Source organism: Lissotriton vulgaris, chromosome 2_1 (assembly GCF_964263255.1).
Source record: "Lissotriton vulgaris chromosome 2_1, aLisVul1.2, whole genome shotgun sequence".
NCBI lineage: Eukaryota > Metazoa > Chordata > Amphibia > Caudata > Salamandridae > Lissotriton > Lissotriton vulgaris.
Window position 1 is genome coordinate 769,101,565 of NC_141687.1, and position 25,760 is coordinate 769,127,324.

A 25,760-nucleotide genomic window follows, 5' to 3' on the forward strand; every position below is an offset into this window, starting at 1 on the left:
GCTGGACATGTCCGCGTCCGATAGGGATAGCGGTATTCTACACAGACTATTACTGCCAAATGTTAAGGTTCCCAGCTCGGCGCCACACCTACTTAGACTTGCAATCAGATGCTGGAAGAAAGCCGTCAAATACACGAATGCGGCGACCACTTATGCGCCCACTATACCTTTACTGGGGCTCCCCCTTGGGACGGGTACGCTGTCAGAACGCAAACTCAGAAGATGACACGACGCAGGCGTTCCGCAAATAGGGGACTTCTTTGTAGACAGAACCCTCATGACGCATGAGGACTTCGCAGGTACACATCAGACCCCCGGAACGTTATTCTTATTACATGCACGGGTCGCACACTATATCACTACGACTTGGGCGCCAGCCGGTGCAGAGCCGCCCAAGAACTCACTCCTTACAATGCAATATTTAATGGGAACAGGCAGTCACTTAACGAAATGGATAACGAGTGGCATTAGATCTGTCAGGGCAATATCACTACAATCCACCCGCAAACGCTGGGAGAGAGACATAGGCCGGGCACTTAGAGACAAGGAATGGGAGAAGGTCCTGAAGTTTCCTAAAAAGGTGTCACCGAATCCCAAATTTAAATTTATCCAATTAATGATTGTACATAGAGCATATCTAACCCCCTACCGACTACATGCCATGTTCCCCGAAACGGCAGACACTTGCCTCCGATGCAGGGCTGAAGATGCTGGACTCCTACCCATGTTATGGGACTGCCCCAAACTAGGTTATTACTGGGGAACGGTACACAAGTGTTTGACACCAATTCACCTACCAGGCCATACTCCTCTCTGACATATAGCATACTAGGACTGGGCCCCACCGAAAAGAAGAAAAGCGCCATCACGCGCTTTGTAGATATGGCCCTTCTCTTGGCTAAAAGAACCATTACAATGAGGTGGAAATCAACTAGGCTACCGGACCCTGTAGATTGGCATGGGGAGGTATTACGATGGGGGAAAGCGGAGGGAACAGAACTGCAGAGGGAGGAACGCAGGGGACTCCGCAAAACCCATATCTCCATGGAATGGAATGCCATACTATTAGAATTTGAAATAGGTGCTGAAGCTGGATTGGGCTAGACGATTACCGTTGAGACCAGGACCTTAATGTGTCAAAGAATAACCTGGGTGTACATCGCCCCCCCTCTTCCCCCCTCTCTTTCCCTTCCTCCCCCTTTCCCCCTCTCCCCCCACTACCCAGTCCTTTCTCTCCCCCTTTCCACCCCCCAGTGGCTTTCCCCAACACCAATCCACCCGCACAATCTGTACCGGACGCACATAGAAGGGTGCAGAAGCAGATACTATAGAGACAGTTAATACTGTGCTGGGAGTAACAATGGTAGGAGGTATAGCAAATATTATCGAATTGGGTTGGGCGAACAAGGTGCAACGCAACACACTTGGACGACCTTAAAAGTGCTAGGGAAGTTGAGGGAGGGAGGATCTTGAGTTTTAAGGGAGTTATGTAAAATAAAAACTGCAATGACATATATACTGTACAGATATATTTACGCGTGATCTGCAATGTGATATGGATACTACGAAATAATTATTGTAAATGTTGGCGTCATGTTGCAGTACCAATAAAAATATATTTTTTTAAAATGACCAAACGGACGCTAATTAGGTACCTTGTAGCTATACAGATGCAGTCCATCACATACACTGCAAACGTCTCACAGTCTGGAAACATTTGCAAAGTGAAATCTAGCAAGATTTGAGCAAAAAGCTTAATGCTGTCTCCAAATTGTGTACTCGCCAAGCCTGTATTGTACTTTATGCAGCTCAAACAGAAATGTCAGTGCCTAAACATGAGAAGTAGTGATATCTGCAAATGATACCTTGCAGCTCAAGGAATCCTCTTTTGCACACAAACTTTTCTGTAAATAAACCACCACAGTTTTATGGTATTATGTATTCCAAGCGTAAGGCATTCATGCAGTGGCAGTGTTTCCTTGCAAAGTTCACAATCTCCATACCAGCTCAAATACCCTCCTCTCCTTAAATACACTTGAACATATGGCTTTCTCAATATGCAGACAGTCTCCATTTCTCATGACAGTCTCATAACAACAACTCCTCAGATATGTAAAACCAGCAAGAGGCACTCCTAGGTCATCACTAATTGTCTGGAGAGGTGCACCAAGTGGGATACCACTCTGGCCAACTACAGGTTTCCTGTTGTGTCCGTGCTGACTTATTGGGTCCTCAAACTGTACCCAACAATTGCAGGTCCAGAGACGGATGTATGACGTTACAACGCATACTTTTACCTCGCATGCCTTTACAACGCGGTATTTACAACGAAAACCTTTACAACGCATAGTGCTTTGGGGTGCTGCATAGTAAATAGTTTAATTTACTATTCCAACTCCAGTCCCCGTGAACACTAGTGAAGGTGTTGGATAGTAAATTAAACGTATTCCCTATCCTAGAGCACCCCCCAGCACAATGCGTTGTAATGGTTGTCGTTGTAAATACCGCGTTGTAAAGGCACTGCGTTGTAAAAGTTGCGTCGTAAAGGATGTTTCCCTCAGAGACATCTGACCAGGCACCATCTGCTAAGCTGCTGGGCCTGTAGGTAACTGCTGTACTTGGCTCCTGCCCACTCACATCCTGCAGCATGGAGAGTCATAAGAAGCTCCAGCAAGTGAAGAAAAAATCCTTCCTTTTCCCTGTCCAACTCCTCAGGTTAAACAAAAAAATCACCCATAACGTTTACCAACTGCATCGTATGTATTTGTGGATTTGGACCTGTAATTTCCCCTGGAAGAGGAAAAGACGTGAAATTGTACATAGTATTCGTGTGTTCAGTTCTTAGTCACCATTCCAGGGGAAAAAAATAAAATCCCTGTTAACTAACTGTGCATTACAGGCTGGAACTTTTCATTCCGGCCCCGGTATTTGACTGTGGAATTAACAGGAAACTCACAATGATGGCCCAAGCCTTCAACTCATAATCTTCAATATTCTATCTATCTGGGGAATGGAGTTTTACTCATTTTATAATAACCCTTTTGGGGACTTGAAGCATTTACATCCAGATTCATGAAGGTGAATAGCGCTCGCAAAGGGCCAGATTCTCAGAATCTGGCCCTTTGCGAGCGCAATTTTAGCATTTGGGATTCATCATCCCAAATGCAAAAATCGGTAATAGCGAATTCGCAAATTTGCGAGGAATTACATTTAAGGAATCTCTATTTGAGATTCCTTAAATGCAATTCATCATCCATTTTCAAATTGCGAATTCGCTATTTCTGGCCGCTATTTACCGCGAGGTCAAACCTCGTGGTAAATAGCGAAAACTTAGAAAAATGCTTTTAAAAGCATTTTTCTAAGTTGCATGTTGCACACACACATGTCCTTTGGCGCAACACCTGTTTAAATTTACATTTAAGGGGTGCTACAGGGTGTCCTTTGGACACCCCTGGCACCCTTTAAATCGCAAATAAGGAATACTCCCCATTCATTCCTATGGGCCTTTTGGCCCATAGGAGTGAATGGGGAGTTATTTCTTATTTGCGATTAACAATTTGCTAATCGCAAATAAGGAATATGTAGGAATCGCATTTTATTTTGCGATTCATACATGAATCCTGTTTTGCGAGCCTGTAATAGAGATTCCTTATGAATCGCTATTACAGACTCGCAAAACGGGTCTTTGTTGAATCAGGCTGTTAGTGTTTTAGCAGTACATTGTGGTGCTTATTGATTCCTTCATCCCCTGCAAGGTTGCATCTATAGCTCAACTAATGGTACAACAGGTAGTCATTCTCTCATATTGGTCTGCGAATAGCTACATTTAGGGTGTTATGGAAGTTTAGGTAAAGTACGTTTACCATACAATCTTTCTTCTGATCTTACTCTGCCAGTTACTCTCTTATAATTTGGATGACATACAGAGCTGATTTGAATTGTTGCGTCCATTGTTCAGAACAGACCATCCCTATTTACTTGTTACTGCTACAAGAACTTTCTTCATCATCAACAATAATGATGTGCTGTTCCGATAAGTATTAAACTTTTCACTGGTGTTGTATTGAGAACAAGTCAGACAGGGGTAACATACCTTTAAGGATGCAAAGGTCCTTACCCACCTAGGTGCTATGCTTATCATTGGGTCGTGCTTCTCGCTGGGCGGGTGCTGCAATGCTCAGCTGTCCCCTCAGATGAGGGCTCTTTGCCAAATATCGTTTGACTCGTGCTTGTGGTGGTGAGGCAGTGGTGTAATGTCCTGGGCCTAGTGTTATATTCCATAAAGGTACCCCAATAGAGGCTCAGGTAACATCGTAACCTTTCACCTATACTCTCCCGTACATTACATACATAACGGTTCTTGGTGACCTACCTTTTACCTAGATACCACACTGCACACAGAACGTGGGATTTTTGCTGGTAAAAGCCTCATACATTATTCATGAAGATTCTTGGAAACTCAGCAGGAGTACCATCCATCTCCTGTGTAATAACTTCACACAACTACACCTCCCCGCCCAACGGGTCCTCCACTCTTCCGTCGAACTCTCTCACTCAACCTTGATTATTTTTATTAACTGTCTGATTGCTCCCATGTTTGACTTTGTAGCCTTTTACTTGTACTATTTTGTACACAGATTGGCTTTGTAACCACCTACTTGTACCATTTTTTACTATGTGACCTATTGATTTATCTATCTCACTATGCTACCCCATGTACTTCTCTTTGTAAAGCGCTCTGATATCCGCAAGGATCTTGTCCGCGCTATATAAAATTTTCAAAATAAATAAATAAATAAATAAATAAAGTGTATTCCGGACGTCATCCTAAGTCTGACAACTGGCACAACAAGGTAGAACACCCAGGGAGACCTTTGGGTATATAAACATCACATCTTGCTGAGACAGATAGAGAAGATCAGGATTTCCCTGCCAACACACTGACGTGAGACGCTGAGGTTCTTGCATGCGGATACTCCAGCTAGCAGTGGTTCAACATCCCTTGCGGGGTGTCCAAGTCGAGACCAAGTTGGGGTCCCACAGTCTCTAACTTCAGGTAATGGGCTTGACTTTTTCCTAGCGGGATTCTTGGCTTAACACCTACATACATGCTAGGTACACTTAGGTACATCTAGTTAGGGTAGAATCGTAGGAGTACACATTTTATTGTCATGTATTTTATATTATTTATTTATTATTTTGAAGCTTGTAGAGTGCACAGCTACCTCCAACGGAGGTGTCCAGGCACTAAACGCTGATACAAGGAGGTGAAGACAGATTGCCACAAACTACAGAAGCAAAGGAAGACCAAAAGAAATCTACGAAAACAGATTCAGAGTTAGCCTTCCTAATATATTCAGGCAAGGAATTCCAAAGATAAGCAGTTCTTACTGTGAATGACCGGCTACCTAACATAGCTTTTGCAAAGCTGGGAGTAACTAGGAGTTCTTGATGATTGGATCTCAGGCTCCTCGTCTGATGATATTTACGCAGTCTTTTACTCAAGTAATGTGGGCCAGTTTCTCTAATTGCTCTGTATGCGAGAGTTAGAGCCTTAAATTCTATCCTCCTTTTTACTGGCAGCCAATGCAGGCTACGCAGATGGGGGTATATGTGGTGTCATATTGGAATATTTCAAATGAGCCTGGAGGCTACATTTTGTATAGTCTGTAGCTTCCTGATCAGGTAGTCTGGCAAACCAGAATGCAAGCTGTTAGCGTACTCCAGCTGAGACGTGATCAGTGTGTGGAGCGCCGTTTTCCTACAGTCCATGGGTAAGAGAGGGAGAAATCTCTGTAGGGACTTCATTTTCAAAAAACATGAAGAAGAGACATGGCTTATCTGAGTCTTGCATGAAAGGGCAGAATCAAACTTGAACCCCAAGTTCCTAGCAGAGGACACAGGTTGAGGGGGAGGATTGAGCTTGGATGGCCACCATAGGTCCGATTGTGGAGAGGATGGCTGATTAAAGAACCTCCCTTTTTATCAGTGTTCAGCCTCAGACAGTTGTCAGCCATCCAAGCGGAGATGTTGATCAGACACTGTTTAAAGTCTGAGAATGCTGCCTCGGAATAATCCCTAAAGGAAAACACAAGCTGGGTATCATCAGCATATGAGATGACACTTACACTGTGCTGTTCAATTAGCGGAGCTAAAGGAGCAAGGAAAACACTAAAAAGAGTCGGACTTAAAGCCGAACCTTGGGGAACTCCACAGACTTCAGGATGCAGGGATGAGATGTGAGAATGCAGCAATATTTTCTGGGACCGGTCTTCAAGAAAGTAACCAAACCAAGATAGAGGGGTCCCCGTCACTCCCAGTTGTCTGAGTCTATCCAGAAGGATCATGTGTGACACCGTATCAAACGCTGCAGACAGATCTAGCAGCACAAGCATCGCACAGTAACCATTATCCATAGTTTCCCGGACTGTCTCAGCTACTTCAAGCAGCGCAGTCTCGGTGCTTTACCCAGATCTAAATCCAGACTCAGAGTCGTGGAGGAGTTTGTTGGATTCTAGGAATTCGGATAACTGTTTCTGCATCCTCTTTCTTGAGGATGGGTTGAACGAGTGCAGTTTTCCAGACCGAAGGATAAATGGCTGCTTTCAGAGATGTATTCCAAAGTAGATTTAAGTGAGGGTTTAAGTGGGGCCAGAAGTTAAAAAAACCTAGCTGGACAAGGGTCCAATGGAGATCAGGATTTCGTTTTTTCAATCTAAGTTAGAGAAGCCTCAAGGCCGAGGGGTCTAAATTCTGATCAAGTATGAAGAAGACAAAAAGAATGCAAAGATGTAATTGGTAATTCCCTCAAGGAGAATGAAGAGTAGATGGTTTGAATTTCCTCTTGAAAAAATGCCGAGAGGCCTTCGCAGAGGGTGGCAGAGGGTACTATGTTACTATGCATCAAATCAGGTTTAGTAAAATCTTGAACAATCTTGAAAATGTATTTTGCGGAGTTATTTGAGGATTTAATTTGGTTTGCGGCATAGTCCCTTATGGACTTACGCTTTAGTCTGTGAAAGTGTTTTAATGCTCTTCTGTAAGCATTCTTAGACTCTATATTGTAGGTTTTCCGCCAGACCCGCTTGAGCTTCTTGCTGAGATTTTCTTTATACAGAGTTCAGGTGTAAACCAGGGGGCCGTGGGTTTGTTTCCAGCCAATTTCATGGTTTTTATCGGAGCTATAGTGTCAAGGGATGATGTAACCCATTGATTGAAGATAGTGGCACCACTTTTAGGTTCACTGGTCAGCAGTACAGGAGTATTTAGTAGAACAGGACCTATTGCTTCGGTGTCATTTTCCTCCAATTCCTTCTATCTTCATAGACCGGTTTCACAAACTATTACACTTGGTCATAGACAGATTAAATGGTATGAGACTATGGTCTGACCAAGTAAGGGGGATAGGATCCCCAGTTGTTAGAGTTGGGATATTGGTGGAGATAAGATCCAACATGTAGCCTGCTACGTGTGTAGGCATGGAGACCTTTTGAGTGAGATTTTGCCATTTAAGAGGGTTGGCCAAGTGAGAGGCCAGGGGCCACTGCTCACTGTCCATATGGACATTAAAGTCACTCAGAAGTATAACATTTGCATAGTTCAACGAGAGATCTGCGATAAAATCGCTAAGCTCCCGTAGCTCAGCAGGTTTAGAGTCAGGGGGTCTGTAGACTAGTACTCCTGCAATAGAAAAGGTAGGGGAGATTTTAATACTAAAGGACATTGTTTCTATCAGACCTGTTAGTTCGATCTTTTTGTGTGAAATCTCCCAGTTATTTATTGTGATCAGAGCAAACTTACTCCCCAATCTATTGCCAGCTCTTTTGACCGCAGTTATTTTGTAGCCTATGGGGATACCCATCTTTATATCAGGGTTTGAGCTCTCTCTCAACCAGGTTTCTGTGAGAAATATGAGATTCCAATCACTAGATTCCAGCGTTAGCCGGACATCATCCGCGTTTTTGGGGAGGGAGCTACAAATAATTAAACTAGCATTAATAATAGGTTTAGAATTGGCAGACGATGTTCTAGAGGGTGAGGCCATACCCATGACCTTACACTTTTTTCCCAAGCACTCTTTATCAAACTCAAAGAGACACGTAGTACAGGGTGGGCCCTGGCCGAGAAGCACCTGTTCCAGTGTATCGGGATGCAGACATATTGGCTTTTGGCAACTATTTGATTTCAGCTCATAGATCTGTTCCCTGGACCACACTAATCTCGAATCTGAATGGAAATGGGCTGCGTGGCAGATGTTGGACGCAGGCCGGGCGCAGACGGCGCAGACGGACTATGTACTTGCCTGTATTCATGGTTATTGCAAAATGGTAAAAATCCACCATCCTTTTACTTTCTTAGTGCTTCTAATCATTTATATCTGTTACTGTCTAATGGTTGCTACAGCACACCTATTTTATACTAGGATAATGACTGTTCAATAAATACTTATTGAAAAATGTCCATATCGTTTATTCTGTGCATCTCCCTGAGACTAAGTGAGCACGAGTGACTGAGCGCAAAGTAGTACACTGTTTCCATGTTCCAGAGGGATCAGGCTTGTCATGTTCAATATTTGTCAAGAACTATCTCTCCCTGGTAAGAGGAGTTTCTAGTGGCACTGTGAACTTGCTTGTACACAGGCCAACATACCCGGTGGGGGTTTATAGAATCATTCTGAAACCAATCCTACAGTGTATGTTGCCTGAACACGCAGATCCTATATAGGTTATCTAGGAACTACACGACATGGAGCTGCCAGCGTTGGTTGGGTACTTATTTAACAGTCAAATCTGAGTAGTTCAGTCGTGCTATTCTCAGAGACCCCTACTCACATTTCCTCAGAGACGTCTGTAGGGGTAGGGTACTAAAATACGCTGCAGCTGAGTGGGCAAAATCCACTTGAAGGACACATTGTTCCTATTTGTGTATAACACCTTATCTTGGTTCCCTCTGAGAACTCTTCTTACTAAAAACAATAACTGAACAAGCGAATAACGCTGTATATGACCTAAATCTCTCAGCCAAAGAAGAAGATGCAGATGCAGTACAAATTCCAGAACATTTTAGAAATACCATCACCCTAAAACTAGCTTCATATGGTTTAAAAGCTAGGGGTGTGCCAGTAACCTTTGTGATTGAGGCACATGAACACAGGTATTTTATTCATTGGTTAGATTTCTACAGGCAAATGCACAAACAAAAACATTTCATTACTACACAGAAGATTGTCCATACGAGGACATTGAAGTTCCGCTTACTTACCAGGAGCATTTATACTGGTTTAAAGGCGCCCTCCCCCATACAAGAAATAAAGTAAAACTCTGTCAGCTCAGAAGAGACGGAGCAACAAGGCCGGTACTAGCGGCCTACACACCACATCCTGACATTGAAACAATGCCAGTAGGAGACTTATGTACACTTCATAAAGAACTAATAAGACTTTACAGAAACATGAGACAGTTCCTCATGAGAACACTCACACTCCAGCCAGTGACAGTCCACCAACCAGTCCGATTCAAACATCAACTACTAAAATCACCCATTATGCGCAGTAATGGGCGAGATAGCCAGAAAACGTGAACAAATGCCATTCTGGGTAGCTCAACAAAGAACATAGCTAGAGGCGGTATTTCCAAACAATAGCCCACAAGAAAAACACAGAATGTTGACAATCTACTTGCCCATGGGGATAACCCCCCAGATAGAGGATTGTAGCTCCTGGGGTACAGTTTTCACTGCCATATATATCAGGACTTGTGGTATTCCGACATTAGCAGTAATACCAGATGTTTTAAGACAAAAACAGAACGAGTATGGGCAGAACCTGCTCTGAACTTAGGAATGAAATCACTAGGTAATTTTGCCCAGGTATTAGCTATAATATTAGCAAATATTAAAGGAGAGGCAGCAGCAGTGGCAATACGCTAGCGCCAGAGGGAGTTCACTCCTCGACAAAAGGAACATGAATTACCTAAAATAATTGAGTAGAGACAGTTTTGGAGCTAGAGCAATAAAACCTCAACAGATGGGTAGTACCGAAAAAGATTCCTTTAAGCAAGCACCTGCTTCTTCAAAGAAGGAATGGGAAAATAACAAACAACAAAAGAATAAAGAGAATAGATCTCAATCCAGAGGTAGGTCTCCTCTACAGGAGCCCTCTGAAAGGAGGTATAACCTTAGGAACAGGGAAAACATTAGAAAACCTGACAGGTATCAGGACACTGATACACGTTCCTCTCGTTCCTTTCAGGGTTCATCGAAAAACTCAAAGAGGGAAGGACGGTCAGAACACACACAAGAAGAGTGTACAAAGACCAGAGACAGCAGCGCGCTCCAGAATACACTTCAAAGAAAGAAGAAAAAACCAAATCAAAACCTCAAAAAGAAGAAAGTAAGTCTTAAGATCATACATGCCCGGAATTCTGAGTACTCAACTACTGAACTGGGAATGGGCTCTGACAATGCTAGACAGTGCATCAGAAGTAACAATAGCTTGCCAGAACCTGATGGAATTTCTGTTGACAGTGAAGCTGAGTGAACATATCACGGTGGAAACGCCTGATACCAGGGTAAGTGTCCCGCATAGGTTACATGAAATAACACTCCAATTGGAGGGGGACAAACCCAGAAGAATTAAAGGTATCTTTTGGGAGAACCTGACTTTTGGGAATGACATATTTTTAGCTGAAAGAGATTGGACGCCTGCTATTGTTATGGATTGCCCAAAGGGAGAAAGGGTCATTTATCCAGCCTTTTCAGAACTCGTTCCTAACCACTTAAATCACATGTACGCGCTGGAGTGGGCAGTAGCCCTTGCCCCTGCACTATACGCAACCATGTTGGGTGGGATGAAGATTCAACCCACCACGTAATACCATTAAAATCCATTCCGACTCCACAGAGACATGATACAATTAAGCCAAGAAGCTAAAAAACAAGTCAGGGAGAACAACTTGAAAACCAGGGGGTGTTTGAAAATTGCACCTCTTCAAGGAATAATCCTTTGGTTCCCTTAATGAAACCTGACAACTCATATCATCTAGTTCTGGACTATAGATATCTAAACTCATGCACAAACAGTTTTGCAGTACAAAACGCACACAGTGCCGCATTAATAAATAACATTGTAGGGAAAAATTACGAAATAACTCTAGGTAGCTCAAATGGATTTTTCTGTCAAAATATAGCGCTGAGAGCAGATTTTCGACAGCATTCTCAGCGCTGGGGTCGCAGTGTCAATTTTGCAGACTTCCCCTCAGGTATAAAAACAGCGAGGTTGTTCTTAGCTAGGGTAACTGAGTTACTTCAAAATCTGGATGAGGAGGCATTGTCCTATGTAGATGACATTTATCTGACGGATGATGTCCTAGAAGAACACTTGACCAGGGTGAGCACCATGATTTTGGGATTCGCCAAATAGCCCACCTTAATGTCCTATTTTTGGGATACGAGTTCTCAAGTGAAAGAAAAAGCTTGGCAGCTAACTTTTTTGAAAAGTCTGTGCTGCTCCACCCTCCAAAAACATTGAAGAATTTGCAATCCATACTGCGATTCCTGAATTTTGGTAGAACGTACATTTTGGATTACACAGAAAGGGTTAAATATACCTGGTGTCATCTTGGCTAGAACTTTGGATAATCACTGGTATACTATTCTTTCTTTCCTGGATAGGCTTAGTGCCTGTTTTCTGCTTACTTATTAATGGAACTTATCTGTGCCAAAGCTCTGCAGCATCAAATTGAACTTGATCCAGAATACTCACGTTCCATCACATTGTGAACAAAGGGACTTTTCATCAGTGAACATTACAGCAGTTCCTATACCTAATGGTATAGTGTGGGTCAAGGTTGATTATGATATATTTGGTCAGACCGAACTTTTAAAAATACCACATTTATTTAAAATTTCCTTCAATGATATCATTACCTCCAGTACATTTTCAGATGATTGGGATTTTGAAACTGTAAACAATATGTTTTTCTGATTTAGAACAATTGCTTCTTTTTCTAATAATGATATGTTAGAAGACACATCAGATTTTAACACCATGTATTGTTACCAACATTAAGGTGATCATTTTCTACACAAATCCAGTACCCCTAGGAATGTTTTCACATATCACCAATAGGAACATTGCCCTACACCACCGAAAAGTAGTTCGAAAACCTTTGCACAGAAATGTTCATATTTTTCAGGGTTCAATATTTCTGACCCAACCGCCTACTACTATAAGATTGCACCAATCTTATACAGATGGACTCTGCCTCTTTTATTTCCCAACTGTCTAAACAGGGTTTCGACTTATGGAATGACACTATAGACTTAAAATCAGCCTGGGGTTCTAGGGGAATATTAGCAAGTGTGATATCGCTGCTTTAGCTGGACTTTTTCCTGCGAAAACTGCAATATTTTTATCTCCCTATTAGCAAGCTGTCGCTAACAGCATTTAGCGACAGCTTGTAGGCGATAGCTACAGTTTTGGGGCACGCTTTGCATATCAGCGATATTTATCGCTAATGACATGCAAAGTGGGCGTACCCAACATGTTAGCGACTGAAAGCAGTCGCTAACACAGTTATCGCCTGTTAGCAAGGCAGGCGAAGTGATAAAAAAACTTGCGCTAAGCTGAGACCACTTCATCACCTGTATATCCAATGGGAGGTGGATATTCAGGTTAAGTCCCCATTAGCGATGATGCCTGAATATCGCTGGATTTCCAGCGATATTCACGCATTGAGCCGCTATCGCCGGATATTTTATCACTTTGGAGATAAACGTTTCTAATAGCACGTTATCTCTGCGATAATATCCTGCGATAGCTGGCGCAAAAAAAATGCACTAAGCACACTTAGCGATAGTTATCGCTTTTTGTTGCTAATATGCCCCCTAGAGACTGGCAAGTCCAGGGGACGGAAGTTCTATTTAGAGCATGCCTCAATCCTCAGCAGATGATATTTCTAAAGGATACTGTGCAACAGACTTCCAGTCTTGGAATAGCCAAGAATAAGGATTTGAACACACCTCGGATTCCAACACCATCACATGCTGAGGGTAATTTTACATCACAAGAAGGGATTACAATAGATGACATTTTACAATACAATAGATCAGACTCCAATTTGAAGGGATGGTTGGTTTCACCCACAGACACAAACAGATGTTAGGAAAGATTCAGGGGTACCACCGAAGGGTCTAGTATCCACAGGCCAGACCCATGCTACGTACAAAGAGAATATCCAGTGGTGGTGACATCATACATTGTTGGGAAGTTGTGCCTTGATTGACTAAAAACCTTAACAATACCACAGGTGAAACAACACTTATCCTTACTTATAAAGGATGTGGACCTATGGGATGTTTTACTAGGTCCTAGAAAACCACTTCAAAAACGTTTCTATTATGCTGTGTATAACGAAATTTGGAAAATCTCCCAATAAGAAGCAGCGTAGAGACTACAAGAAATGGATAGGATCAATTTAGAAAAGGTGTTAGCCGTAGTTGACAATGGCATGACTACATTAGCTTACAGGATTTATTCACTGGGTAACATTGTATCTTCTGCTACTGAAGTACTATAACAAGATTTGTCCATACTACAGCACAGGCAATCACAATTACATTCTGTTATGTTATTGAGCTGGACACTGTAATCACTGCACGCAGGTTATGTGCCTTGGCGTTTATCAACAGTATGTCACTGATTTCTGGATCCAATCTAACAGAAAAGCAGATGAAAATGGCCCATAGGGGAGCTAAATATACAATGCTCCGTATTGAAAAACAGGACCCATTACCTTTTTACTGTGGCAGAATCACAATCGACGGAATGGTTGATTCATGGGCATATAACATTACCGGTCACAACTTATCTCTTTCAGTATTGCCTAGATCAACAACAGGCAGGCAGCTATGAAGCGATGGGTAGGGAATTCATCAAGGAATCTTGGGAATTACCGTACAGATTTCGATGCAGGAGTGAGGGTGTTTCTAAGCGGTACAAACTGTGAGAACGCTTTAAGTGGATCTCTCATACGCCAGGATATTATGCTGCACGGGGCCTGCAATGGTTCAGTAGCAAACCTGTCCTATCACTTGAGGGGTACCACGGCAGCCATGATTACCCCAGTATTCAGGCTATTTTCAAATGGGAGTTACTTGATGCTGAATGATCAAGGTTGTTGTGAGATGCTTCCAGGCATCTGATATCTTGTCATCGTGAGCTCCAGGGTTACTTGCTGTGTGCAAGTATTGTTTCCACCTACACACAAAGCCAGGGAGGTGCTGCTAAGACCTTCATTGAATGTTTCCTTTATACAGTTTGATACTCTGTGCAAAATGAAAGCCATGCTTCTACAGAAGACTGAAAGACTTTTGATCTCCAAATAGCAAGGTCAGAGATACAGGTACACATATGTACGAACTGCCCATTCCATTTCACAGAAATGGTCAATCATATCTTTAACATGTCTGATACGATGGGTATAGGCCACCTATTTAAGACCACAGGATCGGGACTGTTAAGCACCTTCAAGACGGTCATCAGAGGTATACCAAACTTTATACACTCTGTATTCGGAAGCGTTTTTTGGGGAATTCCGCTGATCCTGTTTCTAATACCAGGTATTCTGCTAGTAGTTGTTCTGCTATGCAATGGATATCCTAGTCACCAAGGAGATAGAAAAAGCACTCCTGGAGTGTAAATACAGTGATTGCATGGTACAACATCTGGACACACCTCACCTATGGAAACTGAGTGCCTCTTGGATCCTGTAATTTAGACTAGTCTGGATGGACTTCATCCTACCTGTTCTCTGATGCCTGTTCTGCGGAGAAGAATGCGTGTTGGATCTCTGTCTGACACTTCCATCAGTTGAGCAACCGGACATTGATGCTTTAATGGACCCGATACGGCCCATGTCCTGAAGTGGCCCCAGCTTATTCCTATGTTGATGGTGGCATTCTTAGAGACTCCACAGAAAGTCTATGCTCTTGTTGGAATGGATACCGGCTCCTCCGCTGACACCCAAGACTTGATTGGCGCACAGGCTGCCCCAGCATCGGCTGCAGGCAGTACATAACATCATCTATGCTCGATTGATGTAATCTTCGAGGTGTTACAGGGATCATTGTCTGCGAAAGCAGGAAAAAAGCAATGTTACATCTACCAGCCAGGACACATAAACATTTGGCTCATCATCTGCTGGGAAACATTTGTACTTTTTTAAACAAACTTAAGTTGGAAATCCAAAAACAATTGACAATTTTCTTTTACCTGCATGGGTTTCCGATGCTTGTGGTTATTTGAACTATATATACGGACACATTAGAGCTATTGCTTGAATGACAATTTTTGGACCAGATGAATCAAAGGGTTTTGTCCAATCTATGTCTATGGGAAAATGTGTTCATGCATATGGCCCTTTTTTTTTAGCATATTTTTTGAGATTTTTAACATTTTTTTGCAAAACTATTGTTTTTACTGTAGTTGTTTGTGTACCAGTGCCTAGACAACCTAGTAGTACGTTAGAATTTAATTATGTTGTCCAGTCAGATGAGGAGCGTGAGTTTTATTCCAAATAGGTACCCCGATATAGGCTCAGGTAACATCGTAACCTTTCCCCTATACTATCCCCTCCATTACACACATAACAGTTCTTGGGGACTGACTTTTTACCTAGATACAACACTGCACACAGAACACAGGATTTTCCTTGGTAAAAGCCTAATACATTATGCATGAGGATTCTTGGAAACTCAGCAGGACTACCATCTCCTGTGTAATACCTATATATGAAGTTCATTCCCGACGTCATCAATAGTCCGACAAGTGGTACAGCAAGGTAGAAACCCCGGGGAGACCTTTAGGTATATAAAAATCACATCTTTGCTGAGACAGAAAGAGGAGATCAGGATTTCCCAGTCGACACACTGACGCAAGATGCTGAGGTTCCTGCATGCAAATACTCTAGCTAGCAGTTGTCTAACAGCCCTTGTGGGGTGTATAAGTCGAGACCAAGACGGGGTCCCGACACACTGATGCGAGACGCTGAGGTTCCTGCATGCAGATACTCCAGCTAGCAGTGGTTTAACATCCCTTGTTGGGTGTCCAAGTCAAGACCAAGAAGGGGTCCCACAGTCTCTCACTTCAGGTTATGGGGTTGACTTTATCCTAGAAGGATTCTTGGCTTAACACCTAGATACATGCTAGGTACACTTAGGTACATCTAGTTATGGTAGCATCGTAGGAGTACGCATTTTATTGTCATGTATTTTATGTACTTGCCTGTATTCATGGTTATAGCAAAATGGTAGAAATCTACCATCCTTTTACTTTCTTAGTGCTTCTTATCACTTATATCTGTTACTGTCTAATGCTTGTTTCAGCACACCTATTTTACACTAGAATACAGACTGTTCAATAAATACTTATTGAAAAACATCCGTATAGATTATTCTGTGTATCTATCTGAGACTAAGTGAGCACGAGTGACTGTTTCCATGGTCCTGAGGGATCAGGGTTGTCATGTTCAATAGTTGCCAAGAACTATTCTCTCCCTGGTAAGAGGAGTTTCTAGTGGCACTGTGAGCTAGCTGGTACACAGGCCAACATACTCGGTGGGGGTGTATAGAAGCAGTCTGACACCAATCCTACAGTGTATGTTGCCTAAATGTGCAGATCCTATATAGGTTTTATAGGAACCACACAACACTATTTTATGAGAGAGATGAGGAGGACTGGGAGAAGGAAAACTAAAATTGGCAATTGGTTGCTGAATGCCCATACATTTTATTATTGCAGGAAACTCATGCCAAGGTTAAAAACAAATAGAACTCATAGTGAGAACAATGAGCACTGGGTTCTCATAAAGTCAACATTTTTTTTGCCTTATGTGCTTCAAATGAGTCAATCGCTTTAAGTATTGGGGCGACACTCCGCCCCAAAGCCAGTGGCACAGCTGAAAGCTGTTTGCTTCTTCCTTTGTGTACACATCATTTTGTCAACATTTTTCAAAATTTTCTTTCCTTTTGTCTTATTTTCTCATTTAAATCCCTCTTTAGACTCCACACGTACGGCATCGTGCCAATTTTCAACAGTTTCTCATGTTCAAATTGTCCATCCAGACCTTATTTAAGAACAAGTACAAATGCATTCCGTTCATTTGAAGCAGTATTTTATTAACCCAATGCATTTCGGGCTATTTAGGCCCTTCGAAGACTAATATGAAGAATGTGGAATTAAAGAGGTGTGCATCTCATATCACTTTTCAAATGAGTCAATGGCAGTTCTTCAGAACCGGACCAACAGCCTGATTCATGTACATGCCGTTTTGCGTGTCCCTAATAGCGAATCATAGCGAATCGCTATTGAGGACACGCAAAACGGCATTCATGTAGGAATTGCTACTTAAATAGCGATTCCTACATGTTCTTTATTTGCGAGTAGCAATTTGCTACTCGCAAATACTCCCCAATCATTCCTATGGGCCAAGAGGCCCATTGGAATGAATGAGGATTTGCGAGTAGCAATTTGCTACTCGCAACTGAGATAGCGATTTTAAGGGTGCCAGGGGTGTCCAAAGGACGCCCTGTAGCACCCCTAAAATGCACTTTTGGACAGGTGTTGCGCACACACATGTCCAAAGGACATGTGTGTGTGCTACATGCAACTTTGAATGATGCTTTTAAAAGCATTTTTCTGAGTTTTTGCTATTTACTGACAGGTCTGACCTGTCGGTAAATAGCGGCCCCAAAAGTCCAAAATCGCAATTTTGTTGTGTGTCATGAATAGCATTTGAGGAATCTCTATTAGAGATTCCTTAAATGCCATTCCACGCAAATATGCGAATTCTTACATAGCGATTTTTGCATTTGGTATCATGAATACCAAATGCAAAATTCGCACTCGCTAAGGGCCAGATTCTGAGAATCTGGCCCTTTGCGAGTGCAATTTACCTACATGAATCAGGCTGCAAATTTCCTAATCTATTTTTGATTTAGGCATGCTAGTTAAGTATGTGTAATCTGTGTGCCCATTTTCACACATCATACGGTCATAGTGATTATTCTCGCAAAGGGAGACTCAAATCTGTTGGACCTCTCAAGAAACAATACGACAGCCAACAAATATGAGGTAAAATCACACACATTTGTGTAGTTTTTCAAAAAGATATGGTGTATGATCTTGTGCCCAAGCATGCTAATAATATGATCACAGCAATACTACACGCCAATACATGAGTGCGAAAACATTGAAGCTGTTATGAACAATCTCACCCTTTCCTGAACGTGAGTTGGCCCCTCACGTTTCATGGAGCTGCCTCTCCAGCTCGCAAGCTTATTCAAAAGACATGGTTAATTAGTCATGGATTTGTGCTGGGAGTCAAGGATTAAGGTAGGTAACCAAAATTCAGATATCACTTACTTGTGTTTCGGGGAGCCGTCTTGGTTAACCTACCCTTCTTGCACATACTCTGCAAGTGAGGATGTGGATTCATAGCTGTGATTTTGAACCGGCTCTGTGATATCTGGAACCAGACGTTCGGTCCGTGGGAAGAGTAATTGTGAAAGCACAGCATTGTCCGCATGTGCAAAGGCCTAATGAATGCCGTTGGGCACCATTTTAGGAGTAGTAGCGTAGTCAGCATGTGGCTGCGCTAATGGCAATGTGTCTTTGTGGAATTAATACCTTGGGCGCATGTGCAAAAGCCTTTTATGCAAAGCTGGGCACCATCTTACGAGTGTTATACGGTTGATGTGGAGCTGCACAAATGGCAGTGACCCAGAAGACTATTTGAAATAAGATAAGTGGTGTGCTACTGCACTTAGTACATTTACTCCCTTACTTATCATCTTAAAAGCATTGTGAGGCCTGTTCTCAATGCAATGATAGGTGCTCATCTACACTGAGTGATTATACACCATTGGGCATCAGGTTGGAAGTATTGCATGACCCACAGGATGTTTGTCAAGGAACTAAAGTAAAAGAATTATTAAAAATTGAGCAAATTGAAGGCCAATAAGTGAGCCAGTGTTTGTTGTATTGGATGAAGGTAATCCATACAAGGTTTGCAGAAACTGTCTATCTGTGTGGTGAACAGTGGTGGGATTATTTAGACAAATTTAGTAGGTATTCTAGATGCACTGTAATCTGTTATAAGGACAATCCTTTATTCGTTTTTAGAAAGTTGAGAGGGATTCTAGGTAGAACACCTGCCAATTAGTCCATTGTAACATGCCCTGAACAAGGGTATTTTTTGGAGTCGTTGGCCAAAAAACAGAGTCAGGAAGGATTTAGGAATCTCATTGACTGCGTACCACCCGGTTAGTGGTCTTCAAAGCTTCTTAAAGTAAAATTTGAGAAGTCATGGAAACTATGTCATGGAGAGGGGTCTCCAAGGTATCTCGTCTATTAGGCCAGACTTGTCTGTGCGGAGTTTGAAGACCCAGCGTTGTTCATGTGAAAGAAATCCGTTTAGTATATTGGTTCAGTTTTTTAGTTTTTCAAGAATGATCTACTTCATATAATTTGGTGTATGTTTAGCTGTAATGTAGTGGTTAGTAAGTGTGGTAGGTGTGCGTTGGCATTTGATTGTACTCCTATGGTCATTGATCCCGATTTTAATAGGTCTTGAAGTAATTCCAGCATTCACTAGGTTACAAGGAATGTTGATACAGTTAAGTAGATACACTTCTTTGTGTTCCATTTGGTATTTTCTCATAATTCCCGTTCCTGAAGGTGCCCCAGATCAATTTCTTTAGTCGTCTCCATTAACCCGAAGCCGTTACAGTGACCCCAGGGATATAGTCCCTTATTTCTTGGGAGGCCCCATGTTAATGTATCTATTTGTTTATTCAAACATCTGTGGAGTCTGGTGTGGCTTACCTGGTCTTTCAAAATGCTGGATCTTTTGAAAGCGGAAAGAGGTTTGAAAAGGTTCTGTTTTCCATTGTTCAAAATCTTTCAGTTTCTGTTGATCATCTTTTTTATGTCATTCAATCTCGGGGTGAAGGTGGTCACACAAGTGATCCGCGGTCGTTAGGCGGTTATCGAAGAGTTTCTCATAAAGCTTCCCTGTTGTAGTTCCTGGCTTTATTTTTGCGCATTACAAATAATTTTCTTTGGCTGTCCTTTCGTCTGAAGTTTAAAAGATACGCCTGCAGCTTGATTGTCAAAATCTTCCAATCTGCTGCAATTCCTTCAGAGATGTAGAAATTGACTGTACGGTAATTTATGTCTCGGGCTCTTGAGTGATGACTGGCCAATCTTGCTTGAGATTCCACAATAAGATTTATCTATCAAACTTCAGGCAGAAGGAAATCCAAATAAAATAATTATCTTACTAAATCATCAGAATACCAATTGTGGCAAAAGCTTCGGTTCTCACCCAAACTGGAAATTTTAAGATACTCAGAATAAGGGCCTTTCAGATAGATTCATGAAGCTCATTTGCGATCGCAATTGCTGCGAATTCGCAATTTGGATCGCAAATTGAGTAAAAGCTAATCATGAAAGAGAAAATCGCAAAAGTGCGTAATCGCTAAATAAAAATTGCGAAATCGCAAATAAAATCGCAGAATCCTGAAACCTGCCAATTTGCGAATCGGAAATAGCGAGAAACCAATGATTCTGCAAAAACAGTTGCGAAGTCAAATCTTCGCTATTAGCATTCAAGAAAAATCGCAGTTTGCGAAATACACGAAAATCGCTATTAGCGACGCGCAATTTAAGGAGAACTCAAACCAGGTGGTAACCAGCAAAAAAAAATATATATTAAAGAATTTAAAGTGAACTGCTTACAGGTCCTGGACTGACCAAACACACTTAAGGATATGCAGCTGGAGACTGTGGACTCTCACAATGCCAGGACTCTACATGGTGGTCAGGCAGCGTAGGCTGCAGCGAGCGGCACAGAACAGGCGTAGGATCCAGGAGCGGATATTCCGGCAGCGGGTCACCCTTCTGGGTCAAACCAGGGAGCAAATCTATGCCAAGTAACGGCTAAGTGGCCCAATGATCATTAAGCTGATCCAGGACCTAGACCCCCTGCTGCAGCATCCAACAAGGAGAACCAATGCCGTCCCCACCCATGTACAGGTATTGTGCTGCCTGCACCTACTGGCTTCCGGAAGCTTCCAGGGGATAGTTGCTGTCGCTGGGGGCATACCCCAGCCCACCATGTCCCGCTGCTTCAGTAGTTTTCTGGATGCAATGCTGACCAGGCTACACCACTACATTTCATTCCCAACCACCCAGCAGGACTTAAATGACACCAAGCTGAAATTCTACAACATTGCACATTTTCCACATGTAATTGGATGCATTGAAGTACCCATATCCACATCTGCCCACCAGCACAAACGGAATACATGTACCGCAACCGCAAATCCTACCACTCCCTCAATATCCAGATGGTGTGCAACGCCAAGAATATCATCACGGACATAGTGGCACAATATCCGGGCAGCACACATGACTCCTTCATCTTCCGGCACAGCGGCATTCACACACGACTGGCAAGGGGAGACTTTGGCGAAGGACACCTACTGGGTAAGTGCACATGTCCCCATATACTATACTTTCATCATGTATCTGCGCAGAATAGGCACTCACCCTGTGCTCATTACCCGCAGGTGACAGCGCCTACGGTCTACGTGAGTACCTCCTCACCCCATACCTCAACCCAGCCACACCGCAGCAACGGCGTTACAATGCTGCACACATACGGACAAGAAATTGCATAGAGAGGACATTTGGCCTATTGAAGAGCCGTTTCCGCATACTGCACAAGACTGGTGGGGCCATCAAATACACACCCGAGGTCTGCTGCCGCATCGTGGCCGTGTGTGCAATACTCCACAACATTGCTGCCAAGCGCAGGATACCAGTGGAGATATCTGGCAGTGAGTCTGAAGGTGACAACCGGCCACCTCCACATGTACGTCATGCACCCGGACAAGATCCTGCTGAAGGACACAGGCGCCGCAACCACATCTCTACGAACTGTTTCTAGTGCACACATTCCACTATCACAACACTGCACCCATGCATGACGAATGTAATAATGACATGAGTGTGTATCAAGTTTGACCATTCTTCTTTAATGTTAAATCACAATAAATTGGCCTTTAAGTATTAAATTGTCTGATGGAGAGAGTTTTGCTCCATACCTCCCCATGCTGGGGTAGGGGGTTTGCAGGGGTTGACAGCATGGCCTCCCTCTGAGTGTTACAGTCCTCACGGACGGCGACGACGAGACGCCCCAAGTCGTCTCTCCGCATCCTGAGGGACGGTGTTGGCCCTACTTCCTGATGTTGGCCTGCTGCTGCGGCGACGTGCAGGCAACGGTGGTAAGGAGGCGCTGCTGTTGGTCGTCGCAGCCTCACTTGTGTCATCAGCCCCCTCTGCTTCTTCCTGGGCAGTGGCCTGTCTGCCAAGCACAGCTGCGGTGAGTAGGTCGAGTGACCTGGCCACATCCTGGCAACACTGCACCATCTGGGCCTACATGGCAAGTGACCGTTATGCCAGCTGAGATGTGGCATTGCCAACCACATGATTTGACCTAGTGTAGGCCGATAAGCGGGCCAGTAGCTGGCGGTGGTGTCGACAGGTCATGTCCTGCTGGGATACAAGCAGCTGGTTGTTTTCTCGCACTGCTGCTGTCATCTGGGCAATGTGTTGGCCATTTGCCTGCATCTGTGCGAGCATTGCTGCCATGTGGCGCGCCTGTGTGCGATGCACCGCCAGCATGCGGCGTTCGATGGCCAGGCCTGGGTCGGGTGTTTCAAGTGCCCTGGCGGTGCCTGCTGGGCCCTGGCGCTGCTGGCGCCTCAGTGCGCTGGTCTGTGACCTGGCACCAGGTGTGCGCCTCGTCTGCCTCCGAGGCACTGGTGGTGGAGCCTGTACCACTGCTGTGGCTGCAGGGGTGGCCCTGTCGGCACGGGGTGGTGGTGGTGGTGTTGGTGGTGGTGTTGGTGGTGGTGGGTGCACTGCTTTGGCTGCAGGGGTGGCCCTGTTGGCACGGGGTGGTGGTGGTGGTGTTGGTGGTGGTGGGTGCACTGCTGGTGGCTGTGATGTGCCGGGTTGTTGGGAGGACTGGCCCTCACCCTCAGTGTCCTCCTGGCTCTTAGCGATGTGTAGCGCCTCGCTGTCCATGCTGGCTTGATCACCTGCACCTGTAATGTGAAAGGGTGCATGATTACAGTTATGTATCTTGCGCAGGCAATTTTGATACATGCATGCAGCCTTGCTTTCCCTGACTGGCTTTTGGTTTGACTTTGCATTGAGTGCTCTGGCAGTGTTGGGCTAACTGCGGGTAAATGATTACACTACAACTACCACAATGCAATTGGGCTTTTTTGGTGAGCATCGTCTGCATTGTTGGGGATGTCATGTTGCTAGCTCAGTACTTAAAGGCATTGTTAGGGGACTGGGTTGCAGTCGCATGACACTTACCTTCAGTTTGTTGTTGGCTGGGTCGAGAAGAGTCCAGCTGAAGGACCCCCACGCAGGCTGCTGGCGCAATGGTGTCCTCAATCAGGTCCTCCAATGCGGTGTTAGGTGTGGCTACAGGTTCCCCTCCACCGGTGGCCAGTTGATCCCCAAGCCTCACAGCAATCCGCTCCTTGGAACATCCTCTCAGGTCGTACCAGCGCTTTTTGATGTTGTCAATGGAGCGCTGGGTGACACCGACAGAATTGACCTTTGCGCGGATGCACTGCCCGATCCTGCGCTTCTCGGGCTCTGGCACCCTCCGGGAGTCTTTCCCAAAGAGCTTGGCATAGTCTTTGCAGACCCCCTCAATTAGGTGCTCCAATTCGGCTTCAGAACATTTTAGTTTCCTCTTCCTCTCCTGCCCACTGCTCCCTGCTGCATCCTGGGACATCTGTTATGTTATGTTATGTTATGTTATTTATATTTTTATAGCGCACAGCTGCCTCAGCAAAGGGGCGTCCTGGCGCTTTGACAGACACTATAACATAACACGCAATAAAAGAAAAGGAAATTAACCAGACACAGGAAACAGGAAAGTTTTAATCGCCTGCCTGAAGGCGAGCAAGTCTTCAAGAGCTCGGATGTGTACCGGAAGCGAATTCCATAGACCTGACGCTAGCACCCTAAAGGAGCGGCCACCCATTCTGCTCAGTTTAAAGCGTGGACAAACAGCCAGGTGAAGCCCCTCCGATCTTAAGGATCTCGAGGGAATATAGGGCGTGAGTAGGTTGGCAAGTGCCGGCGGCGAAGAAGATTTCAAAATTTTAAAGGCCAGACACAGCGCTTTGAACTTGATTCGCTGTCTGACCGGAAGCCAATGTAAGGCCGTGATGGTATCAGACACTGAGCAATGTCTGGGGAGGCCCACAATGGCCCGTGCCGCAGCGTTTTGTACCCTTTGGAGCCTAGAGGCCTCCGCTTGATTCACCCCTAACAACAGTGAGCTGCCGTAGTCCAGCCGAGATAGTATTGAGGCCTGGACCACAAGCTGTCTGGTAGGGGGATCAAAGTACTTTAAAACCGGCCTCGTACCCCGCAGAATGCCATAGCACGTGGCAGCCACCTTCTTGGTGTGGTCCCTGAAGGTGAGCGCCGAGTCCAACCAGATTCCTAAATTTCTCACTCCAGCAGCTGGAATAGGAGTGACACCTAACTCTGATGGCCACCACTGGTTACCCCATAGCTCAGCGTGCTTCCCTAGTACCAACACCTCCGTTTTGGTGGCGTTCAACTGAAGGCAGTTGGTGCGGAGCCAGCTTGCTACTGCCACGAGACCCGCACGGAATCTGGGGGCCTCCACCTCAGGGTCGCCACTAAGTGTCACCGCTAGCTGTGTGTCGTCCGCATATGAGGCCATCGTAAGACCCCACTGTTTGACGACACCAGCCAACGGTTTCACATAGAGGTTGAACATTGTAGGGCTCAACGAGGATCCCTGTGGTACCCCCAGCTCCAGGGGATAGGTGGCGGATTGGCCAGGTGGTATAGCCACTTTAAAGGAACGATCCGCCAGAAAAGACCGAAACCACTGGAGAGCGACATCCGTCACTCCCGCCTCCTGTAAGCGTTGGATCAGTATATGGTGGGACACAGTATCGAAGGCAGCGCTTAGATCTAATAGTAAAAGCGCTGCAGTATGACCTGAGTCCAATATCTTTGAACACTTTCCTTCAGGCTGGGGTGCTGCAGAGTGTAGGTTTTGGTGCTCCTCAGTTTCCTGCTGCCACTCCCTCGCTCTGTGTTCTGTTTGTGGGTGTGGTGAGCCTACTTCCTGGTTGTGATGTCATCAGTGGGCTCGAAATGCGACTTCCCGTTTTTGCGATCTCGCAGTTAGCGAGATCGCTATTTGCCGTATTGCAATTTCGGCATGGGAAAATGCAGATTCTGCGATTATTTTGCGATTGCGGTAAGATCGCAATCGCCAATTGCGATCGATTGCGATTCGCTTTTTTTCCTCGCGTTTGTTCATGAATACCATTCTGCGATTCTCAAAATGCGATTCGCAAATTTTCGCTATTTGCTAATCGCAGAATGGTAGCTTCATGAATCTGGCTGTTTGTCTCTGAAAAATGTGAGAAATTTAAATGAAAGATATATCAACTATTTCAATATGTGGTTCGAGCAAAAGTGAATGCCTATGTCTAAAAATGCAGAGAATTCCCAGGATAGCACTTGAAACACAAACTAGCAAATTGAGTGTGAATGTGTCTTGGGGCATCTGTTATATCATTTGACTTCCTGTCCCATATCCATCCCAACAGTGGGGATA

At 44.2% G+C, this 25,760-nt stretch overlaps 1 protein-coding gene and 1 non-coding gene across 2 annotated transcripts in view; both read left to right on the top strand.

Annotated features, from left to right (window-relative positions):
• Window positions 1-25,760, top strand: part of MYO3B (myosin IIIB) — a 1,488,954-nt gene that overhangs the window by 363,559 nt on the left and 1,099,635 nt on the right. The gene's annotated exons all lie outside the window — the stretch shown is intronic.
• On the top strand, window positions 3,412-3,540 carry LOC147731133 (small nucleolar RNA SNORA31). Its single transcript, XR_015308908.1, has one exon. It is a non-coding gene; the product is annotated as a small nucleolar RNA SNORA31 (small nucleolar RNA).